Genomic DNA, 20,901 nt, shown 5'->3' with positions numbered 1-20,901 from the left:
TCACTGTCCTGCTTGTTTTTGGTTGCTTTCCTAAAAGCAGAGTTTAAGGCAAATTCAGCTACATATGATTTATTGAAGGAGTACTCTAAAAAAGAAAGAAAAATAAGGGAAGCAGGATGGTGCAGTGATAGGAAATAAGCAAAGAAGTGATGTAGCTATCTATAATCCAGCCTCAGCCTGATCCATGGGAAGCACAGGATTATGAGTTATACCACAGAAATGGTCCCACCTTAATGTAAGGAAGGACATTCTTTTATATTCCTGTCTCAATCAGTCATTAGCTCTGGGCTGCCCTAGATGGGGTCATAATCTCCTGGGCAGGGTGGCTCCTGTGGTTCATGGCAATTTTCTAGAGAAGGTGGAGTGAAGGGAAGAGGGTAAGCCATTAGCAGCCAACTCTTACAGTAGCTGGGTGATATGTGCACCTGCCCAGTAAAAGGGCAGGCCACCCATAACACCCACTGCCCTGCTCCAGTTATTCCTCGGGTCATCCCCCTAAGTGTTCAGGCCACTAGATCCCATGCCTCTGTGTCTCTGGCTTTCTAATTTCACAGTTCACTAATCTAAAACTCAAGCTCCAGCTACTTTGCCTCAAAAATGAGAGGTTGGACTCACTGTTCTCTAAAGCTCCTTCCAACTTTGTGAATCTACTCTGTTTTCTTAGTAGGTCAAAGGCTAGCGAAAAGCTTATCCTTTCCTGATAACAAGTGGCCTTTTGTAGAAAGAATGTCACCCCCAATGAACAATTCTCAAGGTGGAGATTTCAGGGCATCTGACCAATTAGGTCAAAGAGAGCTGGGTATGGAACCTGGTCAGTGCTGCTCAGACACATCTTGTGAATTGCCACCTATGCTGGTTTGCTAGAGGGCTGACATTATCAGGCACCTGCACACCATCTGCTCTCTTCTTGGTGTTGCTGCTCTGAGTCCAGAAATTAAGGAAACCTGGTATTCTTGGAGGAAGTTGTGGTAGAGGGAAAGGATGTCTGAGGATGATGTCAGGAGATGGAGCCACTTCTGTTCTGCTGTCCTTGACATATGTAGTAGCAAGAACCATATCTGCTTCTATCAGACTGCGTCAGTACCTCGGGTAATTCTTTTCTGCTTCCTTTTGACCTGTTACTTTTGTCTTTCCATTTCTTCCTTCTACTTCCTTTTTCTTCAAAGGAATGCAGTACCACAATGATTAAAACCCACTGTGTCTTTTCTCTGGACAGTGACTTACAAACGGTGAGGGACTATCTATATACTCAGTGCCTGCCAAATGCAGACATCCTTAGAGTAAACTGTGTATAGGCAGTGACTAATTGGCTTAGAGAGGAAATATCCAGCACAGTTCTTCAGGACAAGCTGTACTATAGTGACTGAGGGTTGGGTTCTGGAATCAGACATCAGGATTTGAATCCAGATCCTACCATTGATTAGCTATGTGATTGTGACAAGTTACTTAACATGTGTGCATCTTCAGTTTCCTGAACGTTTTCCTAAGACTTGAACTTCAGATGTAATGGGTATGTGTTGTCCAAAACAAAAATGGTATAATAATCAACACTAAGGTAAATCCTAGTGAAGTTATTAAAACACAAATGTAAGTAAAGACTTTCATAAGTATCTAGACAGAAAAAACAATCACTAACTGGAGAGATGTCAGATTATCTGAAAAGATCTATACAGAACATAATGTTGCAAGACATAATAGAACAAAGTCCACAGAATTCTGAGGGAGAAAATGTGAGCTGGGAATTATAGATCCTTCAAGGATAAGGTCAACACATGAACATTTTCAAATATGAAATAATTCATATACTAGAACACTCAAGAGCACCTCTTGGGAAAAAAAAGGGTCAAACTGCTGAATTATTTAATATTGTTAATAGATCAAAGAAAATATTTAAAAGTCAGAAATGAAGCAACCACCATAAAAAATTGGTGATGAGCACTGGCACTATTAACATACAGAAATAAAAAGGATCAACTATTGGAATTGCTGTCCCAGAACAAAATGTAACTATTCTAAAACTCCACTGTTAAAAAGAATATACATAATAAAATTAGGAATGCTATTTTCCACGTTTTTCACAAAAGAGAGTCATTAGATACTAACGAACACAATGTTTTTCACATTGTTTCTTTTAGAGAAAGAATTTAGGAAGCCTTCGTTTTTGTGAAACAGTGTACTTTTCTGAAGTTGAATAGTCCTTTGGCTTTCTTTTTCTTTTTCTTTTTCTTTATTTTTTAGAGCTGTCGAGGAACAGAGGGAGGAGAGGGGAGAAGCAGAGGGAGAGGGAGAATCTTAAGCACGCTCCATGCCCAGCACAGAGCCCAACATGGGGCTTGATCTCTCAACCCTGAGATCATGACCTGAGCTGAAATCAAGAGTCAGATGCTTAACCCACTGAGCCGCTCAGGCACCGTTTGTTGTTGTTGTTGTTGTTGTTGTCGTTTTTTCATTTTTAGATTCAAGGAAAATTATAATTAAAGCTTTTGTTTCAAACTGCTATTATAACATAATCCCATTTTCCTATCTGTATATCTACAAATTGATTTATCAACCTGTTGACCTCCCTCCCTGACTGCACTGCCTCCCCTCCTTTTTTCTTTCTCCCCTTCCATCTCTCTTCCCTCCTTCCCTCTTTCTGCCCGTGTATATACATAGAAAGATATCTGTGGTGAAGATCTTCAAATGTTAGTAACCACTGCTTCTGGATGAAATGATTTTAAGTAATTTGAGATTTTTATTATCTTTTTTGATTACTTGAGTGATTTACTATCAATGTGTATCTCTTTTTTGGCTTTTAAACAACAGAAATTTATTTCTCACACTTTTGGAAGGATGTGCATCATTTTTACAAATCAGTAAAGATAACTTTCAGAGAGGAGGATGAAAAAATATATATGCTAATATTATTAAGTAAATATGAGCACGCTATAGCCCCATATACGTAAGACAATGGATATAAGTGTATGTAGATGACTAGATATTTTCTAGAAGGATTCACAATTAACAGATCTAACAGTAGTTGCTTAAGAAGAGGAGACAGGGTGGTGATACTGTAATGAGAAGGGAACTTTTTTCTTTTTTCCCCAAACTTTCTATAACATATTGGTATTGTAATAATTATGGAAAAGAAATACTAAGGGAATAAAACAAAACTGCTAAAGGTTATCTTTGGACTGGTATAAGAAGACTGTTGAGAAGTCTACAAGTTTATTTCCTTGCATAGTCTTCAAATCTTCGCAGCTGTAGATACTGCTTTCCCTATTCCAGAGAATAACAAGAAGGCCAATGGTCAAGTAATAGCAGTGTTCTCAGACAATTTCCTCTCTTTGTCTACCTTATAAAATCTCTTTAAATTTAAAAATCAAGTTCTTGTTTATAGTAACTCTTCATACAGGGCATAGCTTTTTTCTTAAAATATTCCAGGTCAGTAGCATGTAGAAAAGTCTAAGACTAAAGAAAGTTTAGAAACAGGGCCCTAACAGAGCAAGTGCAGTGATACATATCAATGGATTCCCTTGATGCTGGGGAACAGGGGGCATTGTGATGGACTGGAGGCACATACTGTTGAGTGAGGGCAATCCCACTCAGCTGTGACCATTTGTTGCCATGTTGCAATGTGGCATAGGATGGTAAGAGCCTCTGGAAAAACTAGAAATTAGATTTCTAAGTGAAATTTTCCAGTTTTAAACGTTGTTCAACAAATTCAGATTTTAAAAAAGGTACTGTAAAGACCACTCAACATATCCATGCAGGCTGGATTTGGACTGTGAGTTGCCAGTTTTTGACTTCTGCTATAGCTTTTGAAAGGTATACATTTGGGCTCCAACGGAAATTGTTGCAGGCACACCAGCTCATCATAGATAGATGTGCCTCATGGCTGGGTAGGCATTAAATTATGTGGCCCTAGGGACACCTGGGTGGCTCAGCAGTTGAGCATCTGCCTTTGACTCTAGGTGTGATCCCGAGGTCCGGGATCGAGTCCTGCATTGGGCTCCTTGTGAGGAGCCTGCTTCTCCCTCGGCCTATATCTTTGCCTCTCTCTGTGTTGCTCATGAATAAATAAATAAAATCTTGTTTTAAAAAACTATGTGGCTCTAGAGACTGATGTTTATACTCTTCCTCCTCCTAGCATTTTCCTTAGGAAAATGGAGGGCAAACCAGTGGCCACAGAGATGACACCTGGTGTCACCCATGGGTCAGGATCACAGAATTTCTCATGCTCCTTGGGTGGAAGCAGCACTGAGCTTAAGTTGCAGGAAACAACCTTCAACAAAAGAAACTCAGTCCATTCTTCCTTTCTGGGCATCTAAAACATCCCAAGGGCAAATGTGGCACTCTGAACTGAATTTGACTTTGAAATCTGGACTTGCCAGCTCAAAGCAGAAAAGGCATGAGGAGGTAGAGTGAGAGGTGAGATGGAAAAGGAATGATACCTTTGGGCTGTACAAAATAAAGAGGCCCATGTCGGGATCCCTGGGTGGCGCAGAGGTTTAGCGCCTGCCTTTGGCCCAGGGCGCGATCTTGGAGACCCGGGATCGAATCCCATATCGGGCTCCTGGTGCATGGAGCCTGCTTCTCCCTCTGCCTGTGTCTCTGCGCCTCTCTCTCTCTCTCTCTCTCTGTGACTATCATAAATAAATAAAAATTAAAAAAAAAAAAAAGAGGCCCATGTCTGCTGCAGGATATGCAAGTAAATGAGGGACTGACATCAAGCACTGATTCAAAGGAAGTGATCAGACTGTGAAGTGCAGAATCAGCCAACAGCAAACCTGTCTCCTGAATGTCCTGGCTTTGCAACTTCATGGTTCTGTTTTCTCTTAGGTGTTATGGGCACTGTTGTGAATTGACTAGAACTAGGACTATTTTTTCTTTCCTTTCTTATCCAAATGCCTTCACTTTGTGTCCTGCTAGGCCAGCCTTCCACAGGGGAATCAACTCTTCACCCTCTCCTATTTAGTTCCTTCCAGAGAGATAAGAACCCTTGCTATGAAAATGTGGGTGGCATAGTTTTGCATATTAGTTGGCACTTTAACTTCTCCTGGCCATGTATACCACCTAAGGTGCAGCTTCAGTAGCTGCTCTGATTTATTGCATCCACTTTCATAAAAATGGACATAGCAAGCAAGGTGTCAGCATGCAGGGCAACATGCATTTTGCCAAGATCTTAGGATCCTATTACAAGATAAGGCCCAGGATGCCTCTTGCTTTAAGGATGTTCTGTAAAATGGCCCAGCATGCTAACAGCAACTTGATTAATAATCCCATTTGTTTCACTCCTTGAATTTATTTCCAGGGAATATGTGCCTTTGATCACTAGGTGCTGACGAGGATATAACCTGACCTGAGGTGTTTCCCTGGAGTGAAATATGCAGCACTTCTCAACTCCCAATTCCATTTAATTTATTGTTTGTTTTTGCTCAAGAAGAGGCTGTTTTTATAGCTGAGCAGATTTGGAAGCTGGTTTGGGGTGTTTCATTTCCTTACATAAAGAGTTATAATGCAGGGGATGGTAACCAGCTGTTTCTACCTTCACAAAACACAAAGCAAACAGGAATGAGCCCCTATTGCAGCAAAAGAGATTTAGGTTAGTTGTAAGAAGCAACTGCCTGAGAGAGTACAAAGGGATGCTAGCTGGGACTCTTCCCTGGCGACTTTTAAAGGAGTAGTCTGTTGTTTCTCTCTGAGATGGATTATATGAGACTGAGATTAATAGCATTAGACTCTGTTAAACGACCTGGCTCTGTTCCTTCCAGTATCACATCTCTGTAAATGATAACTATGAATCAGGGCTGTGCTTTTGTGGATAGTTGAGTGATTGGGAGTAAGAATATTTTGGGGGTTTCTTATGAGTCTTGGAAGAGACGTTATTCCTTTACACGTGATTTTTAAATAAATGTTGTAATAGTGACATGCTTGCAGTAGCTCCCAAGAGAGTCAACTGTTGAATGTTTAGGAGTTTTTTTTTTGGGGGGGGGAGTAGCAAGTCACTTGTTAAACATAGCTATTATTAAAAATTAAATTATGCAAATGTACAGTTAAATTGTATTAAAAGAATAAATACATATAACTTGCTATTTTCTATTTATTTTATTTTCATATATGCTTTTGAGGGTATTTAGATTTATTGTATCTGTATGGTAGAAGTAGTATATAATAGTGTAATACTGCACATTTCTTCCCAACTTCTGTGACATTGGGGGGGTACTTTAAAGTCTGTAATGGAGGGAGTATTTACACCATAGGAATTGGCAGACTCTATAAATCCGGTTTTTCCCAGAGCTACACCTACATGGATGAGAGAGGGAGAGAGAAGGGTGAAAGGAAGGGAGAGATAGAAAGGAAGGAAAAAAAGAAAAGAATAAAAGAAAAATATTGTCATGGTGACTTTTATACTTTTTCAGTATTTTATATTTTCTTAATATTGTCCCAAATCTTTTTAGAGGTGTGTATGACAACACTGATTTGAAAAAGAAAATGCTCAGAATTTCTTATTTCCAGAAATGCTCTTTTCTTTACCTTGAACTAAATTAGCATGAGTAAATCTATCTGTGATGATAACATTTACACATCAGACCCTCCTCTGCTTCACCACTCACCCTCTAAGTCAGTACCACCCAACAAAAATATAATGTGGGCCATGTATGCAATTTTAAATTTTCTACTAACTAAATTAAAAATAAAGTCAAAAGAGGGATCCCTGGGTGGCGCAGCGGTTTGGCGCCTGCCTTTGGCCCAGGGCGCGATCCTGGAGACCCGGGATCGAATCCCACATCGGGCTCCCGGTGCATGGAGCCTGCTTCTCCCTCTGCCTGTGTCTCTGCCTCTCTCTCTCTCTCTGTGACTATCATAAATAAATAAAAATTAAAAATATTAAAAAAAAAAGTCAAAAGAAATAGGAAATATTCATTTTAGTAATATATTTTATTTAAACCAATTTTTAAAAAATTACCATTTCAGCATATAATCAATATAAAAATATTAGGCATTTTAGCTTTTATTTGGTAATATGTCTTTGAAATCTAATGTAGTTTCTTACAGCACATCTCAATCAGACTAACCACATTTCAGTACTCAATAGCACATGTGGCTGGTGGCTACCATGTTGGACAGTTCAAGTCTGTATTCTCAAGGATGCAAAGGCAGAGAAGTGGCTATTGCCAGTGTACATTCTCATGCTTTTAGTGTGCACAGAGAGTATATAGAGGTTTATCTTGCATTAGTGCTAGATGAACTCTGGAGTTCCCACTCTCAATTTGTAGATACAGGGATGACTGAATTTCAGGGATGTTATTGACTTGTCCTGATATGCTCTGCTCTTTGAACTGGATCTCAGACCTTGGGTTCTGAATTGCAGTGCTTATGGACCTGATTCATGAATCATACTCCCAACTGTTATATCCCTGAGACTCCATCAGCTACCAGCTGAGTGACATTGGGCTAATTACTCAACCTCTTTGTGCCTCAATTTCCTCATATGAGGAATGAGAAAAATGATTGTATCTTCCTCACCAGGGTGTTCATAGATATGTTCATTAAAAATACATTTTAGTATAGAATACTTAGACTAAAGCTTGGTGCCTAATAAGTATATAATCACTGTTTGTTCATATTATGATAATATTATAAAACTAACATTTTAATGGCTTGAATAAAGAGAATTCGGGTGCTGGGAATAGAGGAAACACTATTGGACAGTTCTTAATCTGGAAAAGCTAGCTTGCTTTATAATTCTTTGTGTAGTATATTTGTGCAAGAATGTACAAGTTATGGATTTGATGGTTATTTCTTGAATATTTCGATAGTTCTGATTTTTTTGTTTAAAAGACAAGTATTACCTTCTGCTTAAATTCACTTAGAAGTGAATTTATATAATTTTTTTTTAATTTTTATTTATTTATGATAGTCACAGAGGGAGAGAGAGAGAGAGGCAGAGACACAGGCAGAGGGAGAAGCAGGCTCCATGCACCGGGAGCCCGATGTGGGATTCGATCCTGGGTCTCCAGGATCGCGCCCTAGGCCGAAGGCAGGCGCCAAACCGCTGCGCCACCTAGGGATCCCGAATTTATATAATTTTTAAATGAGACTTAATGGTGATACATAATCATGCCGGTTTAATATTTTTTGGAGTTTGAAATTCCAAAACATTTAAAAGGAAGCTGTCATCTATTCTCAACATTCCACCTCCTAGGTTCTCTTGAAACACATGTATAAAAACAGAGAATTTCCACTTTACATTGAAAACTTCACAGGAAAGTTTGAAGAGGAAATTGATAGGCAAACCAAAATGTGAATATACAGCTTCATAACATTTATTCACCTTCATCAAAGGTGAAGTTGACCAAAGGTAACTGACGTGGATTTCTCAGTAGAATTTTAATGCTGCTTTGGTCCATGTGGGCCACTATTTGATCAACATAAGCTTCAGTGTGTTTTAAAGGCACGATAATTAATATAGCTATGCTGGAGTTACTTTAGAAGTGGGAATGGCATTTTCATTACACAGAAAGGTGTTGTAATTGATGAGAACAAATGCCACTGGAATAAAAATTGTGATGAGTCTACTACTTTAGGATGCCATTGATATTTTAATATCAATGTAATTTTTCTGCTAAAGCATATTTCATGTTTGGCCAGGAAATTATGGAAAACATTTAATTCAGTCGAAAAAAATCAAATTCCCACAATATATTCAGCACTGTTGCAATTAGGGGATACTGTAGAAAGTGTATATAATGTCTTTCCATTAAGTATCTTTAAATGTTATTAGATAAGGCTGGACATGCGAGAGTTGGGTAACAATATAAAATAATAAGTGAAAAAAAATAGAATAATAAGTGAATATGTCCTCAAATGAGTATAGAAAGTGAATTCTGTTTGGGCCTGAGGATGGGGAAATTAGATAATACACACATCAGTTATAGTTTTTAAAGGGATTATGCCTTGGAAGAGAAGTGTATTCGTCCCACATGCTGGTAATAATGAATTAAAGCCAATTTGATAAAAAAAATAATGCCATTTGAGAGTTGAGACCTTGGAGTTAAAGTCTTTCAAGAGCTCATCTATTGACTCCAATCCCATATGTCCAAACCAATGGGAGTAAATCCATGAATCACACTACTAAGTAGAAATCCAACTTGTTATCCCATTTCTGCATGAAACTTAGGGGATATCAGATTTAGCAATTGCATTGAAGTTAGAGTAATCAATTGTTCTTTTCTTTTTTAGAAAATATTTAATTAATTAATTAATTAATTAATTTATTTATTTATTGACAGAAAGATAGAGCCAGAGAGCACAAGTGGAAGGAGGGGCAGAAAGAGAGGGAGAAACAGACTCCTTGCTGACCAGAGAGCCCAATGCTAAGCAGGGCTTGATCCCAGGACTCTGGGATCATGATCCATGCCAAAGGACAACACTTAACCAACTAAGCCACCCAGATGTCTCAATTGTTTTTTTCTGAAGTAACTAAAATATTACTGAATTCATGTCAGAAGCTGGTCTTTAAAAAATATGAGGACTTTAGTCTCATTGGACAAACTAAAGATGTTGGAGGGCAGATGACTATTTTTTATAGAGGGATGAGAAAAAAGTACATATTGCATAATATTTCTTAATAGTCAATCAAATTTTATAGTTAGTTTTTGTTCTTATTTTATATGGGAGCATATCTTATCTGTCAGTGTATTCTTAGAGATCTATTATGAACTTTCTACCCCAAGGTAAACAAAAATACAAAACAGAAGTGTTAAAGTATTGTATATTATAAATTGAAGAACCTTTTAAACAATTGTTTTGAGAAATCAGTTGCCTTTTATTGCATTGGCATTAGCACAGGACAAAATTATATTCTTTCTCTTTATTTCTCATAATGAGATATATATTCTTTAGAAAACTTTAAGTAATATCAGTGTGTCTTTTTTACCACCAAAGTTCCTTTAAAACTTTCCATAATTATAAAATAGTCTTGGCATTGTTGGTTTTCTGGGATCACAGAGGGGCATTTATCTATGCCTTCATTATATTTATGGCATGTATCCTTTTCATGTAAAGCAGATGCCTGAAGTACCGTCTGTCTCCAAAAGATAAAGGAGTCTTCGTTAGCTTTCCGTTCCCTTAATATCGGAAAGAACAAACCTGAAGCTCTAGGAATCTCCATTGTCTCATTTTGTTTTCCCCACAAGTAAAGTTTAGAGTGCAAATAATATATTTGGAGGGTGATCCTGGGAAATACTGGTCAGGGGAAGGAAGATAATAAAGAATACATTATCAAGCAAATCACACTGTGGACAACTAGAAATTAAAATCCTGGGGAATGCTGGGAAACAATGTAGAACATGTACCTCAGAATTCTCCTTTGAAGGAGATAAGATATTTACCTACCAACATTCATTAGTCACTGATAGAGGGGTGCTTCTGGGGGGCACTGATTACCTACGAATTCTGGCCTTCCCTATACATGGGCAGAACAGGTTTTGGAGGTAAAAGTGGGCTTAAAGCAGAGTTGCCAGTACTGACAGCTGGAAGTTAGGCTGTTATGCTCAGAAATACTAAATTCCAAGGAGATAGAAGGGGAGGGGGACAAGTAAGGAACTTATGCACAGTGTTATAGAAGAGACTATATCCACACAGATCCACATGTAAACACACATTCAGTAAATACTTATGAGGACCTTCATACACCTTGTACTATATGTTAAAGAAATATCCAGTCCTTAAGCTCATAGATGTGTCACTCTAACTGACATACGTTTATTGAATTTTATATACAGTATTCTCAGAAGACCTAAAAACTCTCAGGAATTGCCTAAGGAGAAAAATCTCAAATATTTTTCACAGGCATATTTCCATCTCCACATTAATTTTTCTGTCCTGTTAGTTTTTGCTGCATAATAAATAACTCCAAATGTAGTGACTTCAAATAACAACATTTTTTAGTTCATGAGTCTGAGTGTCACTAATTTGCTATGGATTCAATGAGGTGGTTCTATTGATCTGGATGAGGTTTTACTGGTTTGGGCTGGGCTTAGGTACATATCAACTGCCTTGTTGATTAGGGGTACTTCAATTCTTCTCCACATGGATGATCATTCTCCAGCAGGTTGGCCAAGTCTTGTTTCCATGGTAGAAGGGTTCCCAAGACAATCTAGAGCCTTAAATGTGTAAGTGCTTGCATCATGATTGCCACTATTTCATTGGCCAAACCAAGTCAAGAGGCCAGGCCAGTTTCATGGCTGAAGAAAGGCTCCAAATCTTGATGGAAGGAGCCACAAAGTCATGTTGCAAAAGATAGGGACATAGAACAGGGAGGAATCTGTGGCTGTTTCTATAGTTTACCACAAAGACAACATACATAGCCCTCCATGTACAGAAAACAACATATCAGGGAACTATTTAAAGAGAGAACATACGGTGCCATGAGCACTTGCCTTGGAGAATTCACCATTGCATTAGCTATTATGGTCTGTGTGTCCTGGCAGCATTTCACAGTTCTTCATTAGAAAATTGTGCTTCCTGAATTTCTGGGGTTTGTAAATCCCAAGCATATTTGAGAATCAAATCAAATCAAATCATATGATCAAACCAAATCAATATGTGAGAGTGTATCAGCACTCTATATTAACAATGGCAGGCAGTTTCCAGTGCCTTCCCAGGAGTCATCAAAACTATTGTCTATTCTACAATAGAATGAGCCTGTAAGATAGCAAATTATGTTTATCTTGCTTTATTGTTAGAGGAAGTGGTACTAACTGATCAGCTATATATTCGTAGAATACGGCTTAGAATAATGCTGGTTTATCTACATTTTTCGATTGCTCTTATAATCACCACTACACTTGTCATCTTTATGAATAGGAATTCCCCATTCACTGATTTCCCTATTCTGGACATGCGTAAGAAATTTGTATTAGCGAGCAATAATTTAGTGGTCCTGAAAATGTCTTAACCGATGGAAACGTGTTGAATAGTCAATGTTTTTCTGGATTCTAAAGGTCTGATTTAAATAGCCTAGGTATGCAAAAGTGTTGTACAGATTTCAAATGTTAAAAAGTAGTCAAAAATCCTAAGTATCTGGATTTCTTACTTCAGACCACATCACCTAAAGCAGCCTCTCCAAATATTCTAAAATATTTCCATGACCAAAAAATCCAAAATCTTACTTACCAAAAACTATATTTTTTAAGCTGACAGACAACTCATCATTACAATCTTGATTTACTTAAACTGGGCTAAAGTGAGAGACGAATAATACCCACCTCCATCCTCAATCAGACTTACAGACTTAGAGCACTCCTTCCTCCTGTTCCCCCTTCCATTCCCCCCTACACTTTGGTGACAGATTTACAAGCACTGTGGGAAAGAAAGCATGGATCCTGCTGGCAGATGAGGTGAGGTGGTGGTGGTGGCAAGTGAAGAGTGGTCCATCCCAAAGCTTTCAGGCTCTTTTCTGATACGTGTTTCCTAATCTACTGTCTAAAATCATTAGAAGGGGCATAAGCTAGGGCCTGTCCTAGCCCCTCCCCTTGGCATACACTATTGATATTCTCCAGGGAAATAGATCACAGAAGAGATGGTATATATGTGTTTATTTATATTTATATTGAAATAGAAATATCAAGATGTATATGTATGTATATAGAGAGACTACATATGTGAAAAAGAGAAGCAGAAAAACAAAACTCACTGACTGGCTTACAGCGAACAAAATAGAATTAATGTATTAGAACAAGAATTTAAAATGAGTTAAGTGAATATACTTAAAGTGATATGACCAAGCTTGATAACAAGGAACAGAAACAGGCAGTTATAAGGAAAAATCAAAGTATAAAATAGTGAGTATAAAAGATAGAAGAGTTGTGGAAAACAGTGGCTCCTAAAATGTGATCCCCAGACCAACAATAGCATCAACATCAAAAAACTTGTTAGAAATACAGATTCTTTTATCCCCTTGAGAACTGATGAATCAAAAACTCTGGGAGTGGGACTCAGGCATCTGTCTGTTAAGATACACTCCCAAGTAATTATGAGGCAGTCAAGTTTAAGAACCACTACTGTAAGGCACCAAATTTTTCAATGGGGTTGACCCACGGAATGGTTAGAGCCAAAGAATTCTTAATTGAGCCAGAAGATGAAGTTGAAGAACTCCAGACTGTATCAGGATTTCCATCTCCATCAAGGAGATGGAAATATGTATGTAAATGTTGATAGTCATTAAAAAAATGTTAACAATCTAATGGATAGAAATAGAAGGGCAACATCCATAAAAAAAAAAAAGAATAGAGAGAAGGAATAGTCTAAGACCTGTTGACCAACAAGATTCCAGAATTAAATAAAGATCAGTCTATATCACATAAAAGTCCAGATTTTCATCCTTTTGTTGATAAATTGGAAGGTCCAGAAACACTGACTCACATTTTTTATATATCAGCACATCCAAGGTGACTAGCAATTGTTCTTTTTAAATGAGGCATTCATAGGGGTTCTTGTCATAGACAGGCTGGGATTCTAGTCTAGCTCCACCATTTACTAACAGTGTGACTTAAGACAACCTTTTGAATCTCAGTTTCCTCATCTATACAGTAGAGATAGTAAGATACTCTCCTCATAGTTGTTTTGAAGATTAAATGAGTTCATATATGCAAAGACTCAATACAGTGCTTGGTACTTAGTGTTTCAAAAGTGGCAGCTGTTAATTTTGCTGGTCATAGCCCTTACCCACCTCTAGTTGCTCAGATTTTGATACCCAATTTGGTTGCTTCCATTTGTCCAGTTACCTGCTTGCTCCCTTTCGGAAACCCAGTTTGTGATATCTGTCCTATCCCTTAATAACCCTGATACTGGTTGGTTTGGTAACCTCTCTGAACCTCAATTTCCTCTTCAGTAAAATGGAATAATGATAAAATAGAATAATGACCTGCTTTGACCTCATATATATATCAAGTGAAGTAATATTTGTGGACATGATTTCCATAGAATGGGCACTTAGTAATGTTTGAATATTTCTTTAGTCATTCATCTTCATATCTTGTACAGTAACTAGCACAGGATGGTGTGCTGCAGCCAGCCCCTCATAGCTCAAGAGAGCCAGTTGCTAAATTTTCAGGAATTTTGAGAGCTATTAAACACAGCCATTATTAAAAACTAAATCATATAAACTTACAATTCATTATATTAAAAACTAAGGTAACAAATTTTCAAAAATCCAGTTCTTGTTAATTTTTTACTATGTTTTACCATAATCTAGACTATTGAGGTGAATTAAGTCTATTGTGCCTTTACACTAGAAATACTAAAGAATGGTGTTCTGTGCATTTCTTCCTAAGTGCTGCTTCAAGTGACATCATATTGGTAGTTTGAAACTGGCCATGATTGCAGTATTTATCCCATGGAATTTAGCAAAGCTTCAAATCAATGCTGTATTTCTCCTCAAAGAGTCCATTGTAAAATATTTACCAGGGCATCAGTAAGATCTTTAAAATCAATTTGGAAAACAAAAGAAGTATAACATTATGTTTATTACCACAGAACCTTAAAACATTGTGAAGTACTCACAATGACCATAAAAAAGACACCTTTATTATATTACAAATTTGCCCTAAAATTTACAAGCTAGGTATTACATTAGACATTCAATATATTTATCTTTAAAAGCTTAAAGTGCCAAATGTCCTAGAATTCTAAGAGAGCTGCTACTCAAAGATATTTTGTTTTTTTTCCCTCCTGTAATTTAACTGCTACAAACAGCATCCTCTTTATCATGCAAGAAGGTTTGTTTTCATAGTAATAATACTATGATGCAAAAATCACAGTAGGTTCTTTATATACATGGACAGTTCTCACAATGACCTTCTGAGACAAACACTATTCTTTCCCCTATTTAAGAGATGAGAAAACTGAGCCTCAGAGAAGATAAAGTGTCTTGAATATAAAACCTTGGAAGTAGCAGGCCAGGAGTCTCTGCTCCTGAGACCCTGTGACCCCAGAGGACACACTCTCCATGGTCCCTCCCATTACCTGCCTGGGTTCGGGCATTGATATTGAAGTCTTGATGAAGACAATTTTCTCCAAAGAGAATCATAAAAATCAAGCAAGCTCAATTATTTTTTCTTTTTCTCTGTAGTTTCTTCTGAGGTCTTCAAGTAAAGCTTTCTAGATTTTAGAGTATAGACTCCAATAATATTTTTTTAATCTGTGAATTTTCCTTTTTTTCTTTTTGGTCTTTTTTGGCTCTTAGGTCTGTAGCCTTTCAACAGATCTATCTTGATCAATCTCTCTAGAAAGAGGCTTTTTATATTATGCAAAATGGCCTATCATATTTTTTTGAAAATATATTCAAGTTTAAAGAAAATGATAAAACATAGACACGCATAAGCATGTACACATACTATAGAGACCCTTATTACATTTAGCTGAACTTCCCTCCTGTTTTATTTCTACATACATATGGTATAGTATTTGTTTCTGGATTTTTTCACTTACCATTACATCATTATAATTACTTCTTGCTATTCATATTATTAGACAATGTGACTTTCAACTACATGATTAAATATAAAAGGTTAATGAAGAAACGGATGTTAATTTTATAGGCCCAGATGAATAATGGAACAGTGAAACTTACAATCATGAAAAATATGGCTCACCTATAAGTGGTCTGACTAAAGATTTCACTTTTCAGTAAGATAGTTGATGATTTAACAATTAAATTAGTATTTCAACTGAAAATATTAATGACTATTAACAAAAGGAACTTCCTTGCTAGAACTATGGCTACAGTGAATTTTATAAAAGAGTTTCATGCCTCTGGTTCTTTACTTTGTGACTTGGACCCAAGATGGCACAAGATATAATCTATTCTAGAATTTCCCTTACTCCCCACTTAAACCATTTTCTTTCTAGCACACTTTTACCTTTAAGGCACTTACTGCTAAATTGAGCCTTATTGCCTTCCTATGGAAGAGGAGCTTCAGGGAGATTATAAATCACATAAGAACTCAGTGATACAGAGAGAAGCTGCATTTGTGGGTAATCTTTTGCATTTGTGGGTATTTTACATTTTGCATTATATAAAAGATTATATAACAAGTCCTCAGTGTTAGACTGCAACAATTTTCATTACAGAATTCCATTGTTCCTGACACCTTTACAGGTAGGTGCACTAGAATAGGGAGGATTGCTATTTTGTTTATGAAGTCCAGAGAAAAATAAAATGGGTTGAGATTATGGCATTAAGAATTTGGTTTTAATTCATTTGAGGCTGTATTGTGTGTGCATTTATGTGTACCTGGATTTGCACTGGAAGTTTGGATAAATGTAGATAGAGTGGAGTAGGCTTTCCATGAACAGTTCTTTGTGCTACATGGAGAAATGAGGGTATTTGTTCCCTGGAATTCTCTAAAAGGAGAGAGTGCTATTTATGTAAAGGGTTTAGATTTTGATCTAATTATAAAGAAGATGGTGTATCCAGGATCTTTCTAGTCCTTTGAATTCATAAACCAAGTCTATCTGGCTGTCTTTCATTCTGAAACTTAATGAGATGATGCAGAAACCTGAATAGCTTCTAAATTCTCATAAATCTATTTTTCTTAGCAATACTTGCCCTAAATTTGCAAGTCATTGCTGTTTATCATCAGGAATCTATCCCTAATATCAAAATGCCTTTTTAAAAGAATGTGTATCTATCCAACTGCCCAAGGACAACATAAGGGTGTCTATCACCTCATGTCCACACAGAGGTGAAATAAGGGCACAGACAGGGAAGTAGTAGTGCATCTTGGCGATTTCAGTTCAACTGGAATTTTACTATGAGTGAGTGCTTCCTGTGCACAGACATGTTGCTGATTGCCTTTGTCCAGGGCTGTGGTTGACTCAGATTTCATCCCAAGGCACATAGTTGAGTTGTCCTCAAATGCAGTGAGTCCCAGAAATATACACTCTCCTAGAAACATAATTTTACTTCCTTATCTGAGCCTAAAAATATGCACAAATCTAAAATAATATGGCAGAAAGAAATGAAAGACATTACCAAAAATTTTTAAATTTATGACTAAATGTTCTTAGTGATATTACCTTTAAAAAAGACAATGGACTGAGATAGTTACCTATTAGTATGTGAAACAAACCACTCCGATTTGGTAGTTTAAAAATCAACATGTATTATTTCTCACAGTTCTGGGCATTGGCTGAGCTCCTCCCCTTGTGGTTCTTATGGTCCATGTGGTGGTATCTAGGATCACTCACGCAGATAAATTCAAGTATGAGCTTGGCGTGCACTAGAACATTCAAGATGGTTTCACTGACAAGTCTGAAGGTGGCTTCACTCAGCATGAGTGGCCAGAACAATAAGGGGCTGATTAGATGTTTCTTTCTCCACAACTTCTCTCCAAGTTTCTTTACATGACAGCTGTAATGTAATGTTGCCAAAAGGATGAAAAAGAATGAGAAAGGAAACTTAACATGATTCTTAAGTCACAGACTATTAGCTCATCACATTCACTTGGTCAAAGCACATCACAAGGCCAGCCTTGATTCAGTAGGAGGGAAAGTAGAGAGAAGTGATAATCACATACAAGAAATTGTTTGTAGCCATATTTGTAGACATCTACCACATTATCTATCATCTATTTCTACATTTTTCTCCTTAGTAGCAGAATTCTGATTTTGCTAAGGTATCTGCCCTTCTACTGTGATCAAGGGCTTCAGGTAAACCCAAGAGATTCAGGTGACTCTCTGACCCTAGGAACGTGGACCTAGATTGTCATAAGCCACATACAGTGGTCACATTTTTAGTGCAAATTTAGGCATAGACAAGTGATAAAATTCCGACCAGTGAAATTTGAAAGAAGCATATTGGGAAGTTTCTGGGAAAGGTTTTGTAGCTCTTAAAAAGAAATATAAAAAATACCTAGTCTTTTCCATCTCTGGATATTGCTGTGTCTATTTGATAATCAGTTCTGCTAAACTGATTATCTGCTAAACTGATTATTAGGATAAAGCTAACACATAGGAGAGAATAGAGTCAAAAGACCTACAAGGATTGTCTGTATTGATGCAATTCCTTTATTTTCAAAATTGGGTATTCTGTTACCTTTAGTTGAAACCTCCTTAATGTTGAAGACCATGTGGAGGGACACATGGGTGGCTCAACGGTTGAGCATCTGCTTTTGGCTCAGAGCATGATCCCAGGGTCCCGGGATCAAGTTCCCCATTGGGCTCCCTGCATGTAGGCGGCTTCTCCCTCTGCCTGTGTCTCTGCCTCTCTCTCTGTGTCTCAAATAAATAAATAAATAAATAAATAAATAAATAAATAAATTCTTTAAAAAAAGAAGACCATGTGGAAAGATAGAACAGTAGAAATGTAAGTAAGAAAAGTGCTTATATCAGCTATGTGTGATGCATACTTTACATTAGACATGAGAAGACAAGCTATCTGCTAAAAATCCTCAGAGGGTGGTATTTGCTTTCTTGGTGAAAATACCACAGTCTTGTGTCTAGCACTCAACTTGGCAAACTAATAAACTTGAACTTGTTAATTCACCAAGAATAGTTGCATCTTTGAGAACCAAACTTATGTTATCCCAGCTTATAAGATGGATGCATAAAACTTTTATGTCACTTTATGAGTTATCCAAATTAATCAGATGGCATAAAACTAAAATGCCAATTATAATTTATAATAAGACATATAAGCATTGAGGAATGAGAAACTTTGAGGTCATCATGACCTGCACATTCCGGAATCAGAACAAGAGGAACTAGACAAATTAAATGTTTAAGGGTAGCTAAGATAGCCTGAATCATCTACTTTATAGTGAGACTATTTTTGTCAACAGGATCAAAACATCAAAAGTCCGATGGCTAGCCACTCTATGCATCCATTTTCATGTTAAGAGTATTCTTTCCAGTGGGATGGGAAATAGCCAAACATGATTGACTGACCTTCTCTTCCTCGGGTGATACTGAGGTAGACATAACCAATGATGGCCTCTGTTTTTCCTTTAGTCCATGTTTCCATGACTGGCCACGCTCTTGAAAAATCCCTATGTCATCTTAGGGTGATGATTTTCAAATGGTTCTCTGAACAAAGATTGATCCTTGATAAAGTTATAAATGGTGTATGACAAGATAAGAAGAATAAGAACACATTTATGCAAACTCCAACAGATATATCCTACTCTGATTATTTGTATATAGCCACAGCATACATCAACTTCTTATTTTCAAGAGCCACCTTTCATTTGAATATCTGTCCTAAGATATCCATCGTCAGTTACTCCTTAGTGCCTTGTACAGCTCCCATTTCCATGTGGACCATGATGTGGGTGGATCATGGAGGATCAACCTCACCGGGCTGCTTCTCTTTTTGCACAGACCACATTTCCCTCTCCTCCTTGATCTGTTCCTTTTTTCTCTATCCCATCATGACACTAGGTTGTAGCTATATATCTGTGTATTTGTTCAGGTGGGCTAGCTGCCAATACCCATCTTAAGTATTAGCAACTTAATACAATAAAAATTTCTCACTCTCATAAAGTCCAGGGCAACTCTACTAATTAGATCTTTTTCATGAGGTACCTCAGGGGCTCAGGCTTCTTCCTTAGTGTTCTTTGCCATCTTCAGCACATGGCTTTGAGGTTGCCATAGAAGGGGAAGATGAGGAAGAGTCATAAATAACAGATGCTTTATTAGCCTGTCCTGGAAAGGGCTTACCTCACTTCACCAACATTCCATTGGTATGAGCTCAATCATGTGACCTTCACCTGACTACAAGGGGCTTATAATTAAGTTGTGTGCCAAGAAGAGGAGAAAAATGGATCTTAGTGAGCTTCATTTGAGCCTACCTAAGGATTTGAGATTTTTTAAAAATAATAACATAAAACTCCCATAAAATTGCCCACTAGACATGATTATCTGTAGAGCTCAAGGGAAAAGCTTATTGGTAAATTATTTGTGTGGTCTCTTATAGACATATATATTACTTAATATTACTGCCCTGATTTCAAATGGAGGCCTTTCTTCAAAATGCTACTCTTTCTAAATTCTATTTTTTATGGTTTCTTTTCCATTGTGCATTATGCACTTTAATCAATTTAGAATGCTATCCTGAGGTAAGTGCTATAGTAAAGTGCTCAGAGGAAAGTCCAATCAAATGATTTACACATACATCCACTTATTCTTCTGATTGGCCAGTCAGACTGGTAGTGTATGTCTTCACATACATCAAAGATATATAACGAAAAAAAAAAAGATATATAACGTCTTCCAAGATCAAATATTAATTATAGAGAACACTATAATATAGATCAGAGATTTGGTAAATTACAACCCTGGGGCCAAATTTTTGTATATAAAGTTTATTGGAACACAATCACACTTATTTATTCACTTATTGCTATGGCTGCTTTCATGCTACGATGCCAAAGTTGAGTATTTACAACATAGACCATGTAGCCCATAAAGTTTAATATATTTATTATGTGGCCCTTCACAGATGTAGTTTATCAATCCCTACTGTAACCTAGGAGTAGAAGTGTCATACGCCTCTTGGGCCAAATAGGCGATGTTGATGAATAAAGTGAATCAGCTATAATACACAAAGAAATGTAATTTTTGTTGAGCTGAAAAGTACACTCATACCTGTCTGAAAGTATTAATTTTTTTTAAGTTTTATTTAAGTAATCTCAACACCCAACATGGGGCTCAAACTCATGACACTGACTGAGATCAGGAGTCACATGCTCTTCTGACTATGTCAGCCAGGCACCCTTGAAAGTATTCAATTTTTAAAATAATATGTGGTCCAACAGAATGCATTTTCACACCAGGTTAGACCTATCATCAACCAGTTTACAACATATGAACTAAGTCCATTAGGACAAAGAAAAGTATTTTTCTACAGCTCAT

General features: G+C 37.2%; 2 long non-coding RNA genes across 50 annotated transcripts in view; one reads left to right on the top strand and one right to left on the bottom strand.

Annotated features, from left to right (window-relative positions):
* The window catches only part of LOC144297977 (uncharacterized), a 252,549-nt gene that overhangs the window by 100,061 nt on the left and 131,587 nt on the right, over nucleotides 1–20,901 (top strand). For 2 of the 49 annotated variants that reach the window (XR_013364985.1, XR_013364972.1), the window contains one exon: nucleotides 9,276–9,473. The exons of the other annotated variants lie outside the window; for them this stretch is intronic. This is a non-coding gene — a long non-coding RNA (uncharacterized LOC144297977). Of the gene's footprint in view, nucleotides 1–9,275; nucleotides 9,474–20,901 lie in introns of those variants that run through there. 49 annotated transcript variants of the gene reach the window in all.
* Nucleotides 17,165–19,637, bottom strand: LOC144298803 (uncharacterized). The gene is made up of 4 exons (XR_013365691.1): nucleotides 19,573–19,637; nucleotides 18,937–19,091; nucleotides 18,086–18,261; nucleotides 17,165–17,401 (listed from the first exon to the last, which is right to left on the bottom strand). It is a non-coding gene; the product is annotated as an uncharacterized LOC144298803 (long non-coding RNA).

The sequence above is a fragment of the Canis aureus genome, chromosome 26 (genome assembly GCF_053574225.1).
Source record: "Canis aureus isolate CA01 chromosome 26, VMU_Caureus_v.1.0, whole genome shotgun sequence".
Taxonomy (NCBI): domain Eukaryota; kingdom Metazoa; phylum Chordata; class Mammalia; order Carnivora; family Canidae; genus Canis; species Canis aureus.
Note: the sequence above shows the minus strand (reverse complement) of the source record. Positions and strands in the feature narration are given on the sequence as shown.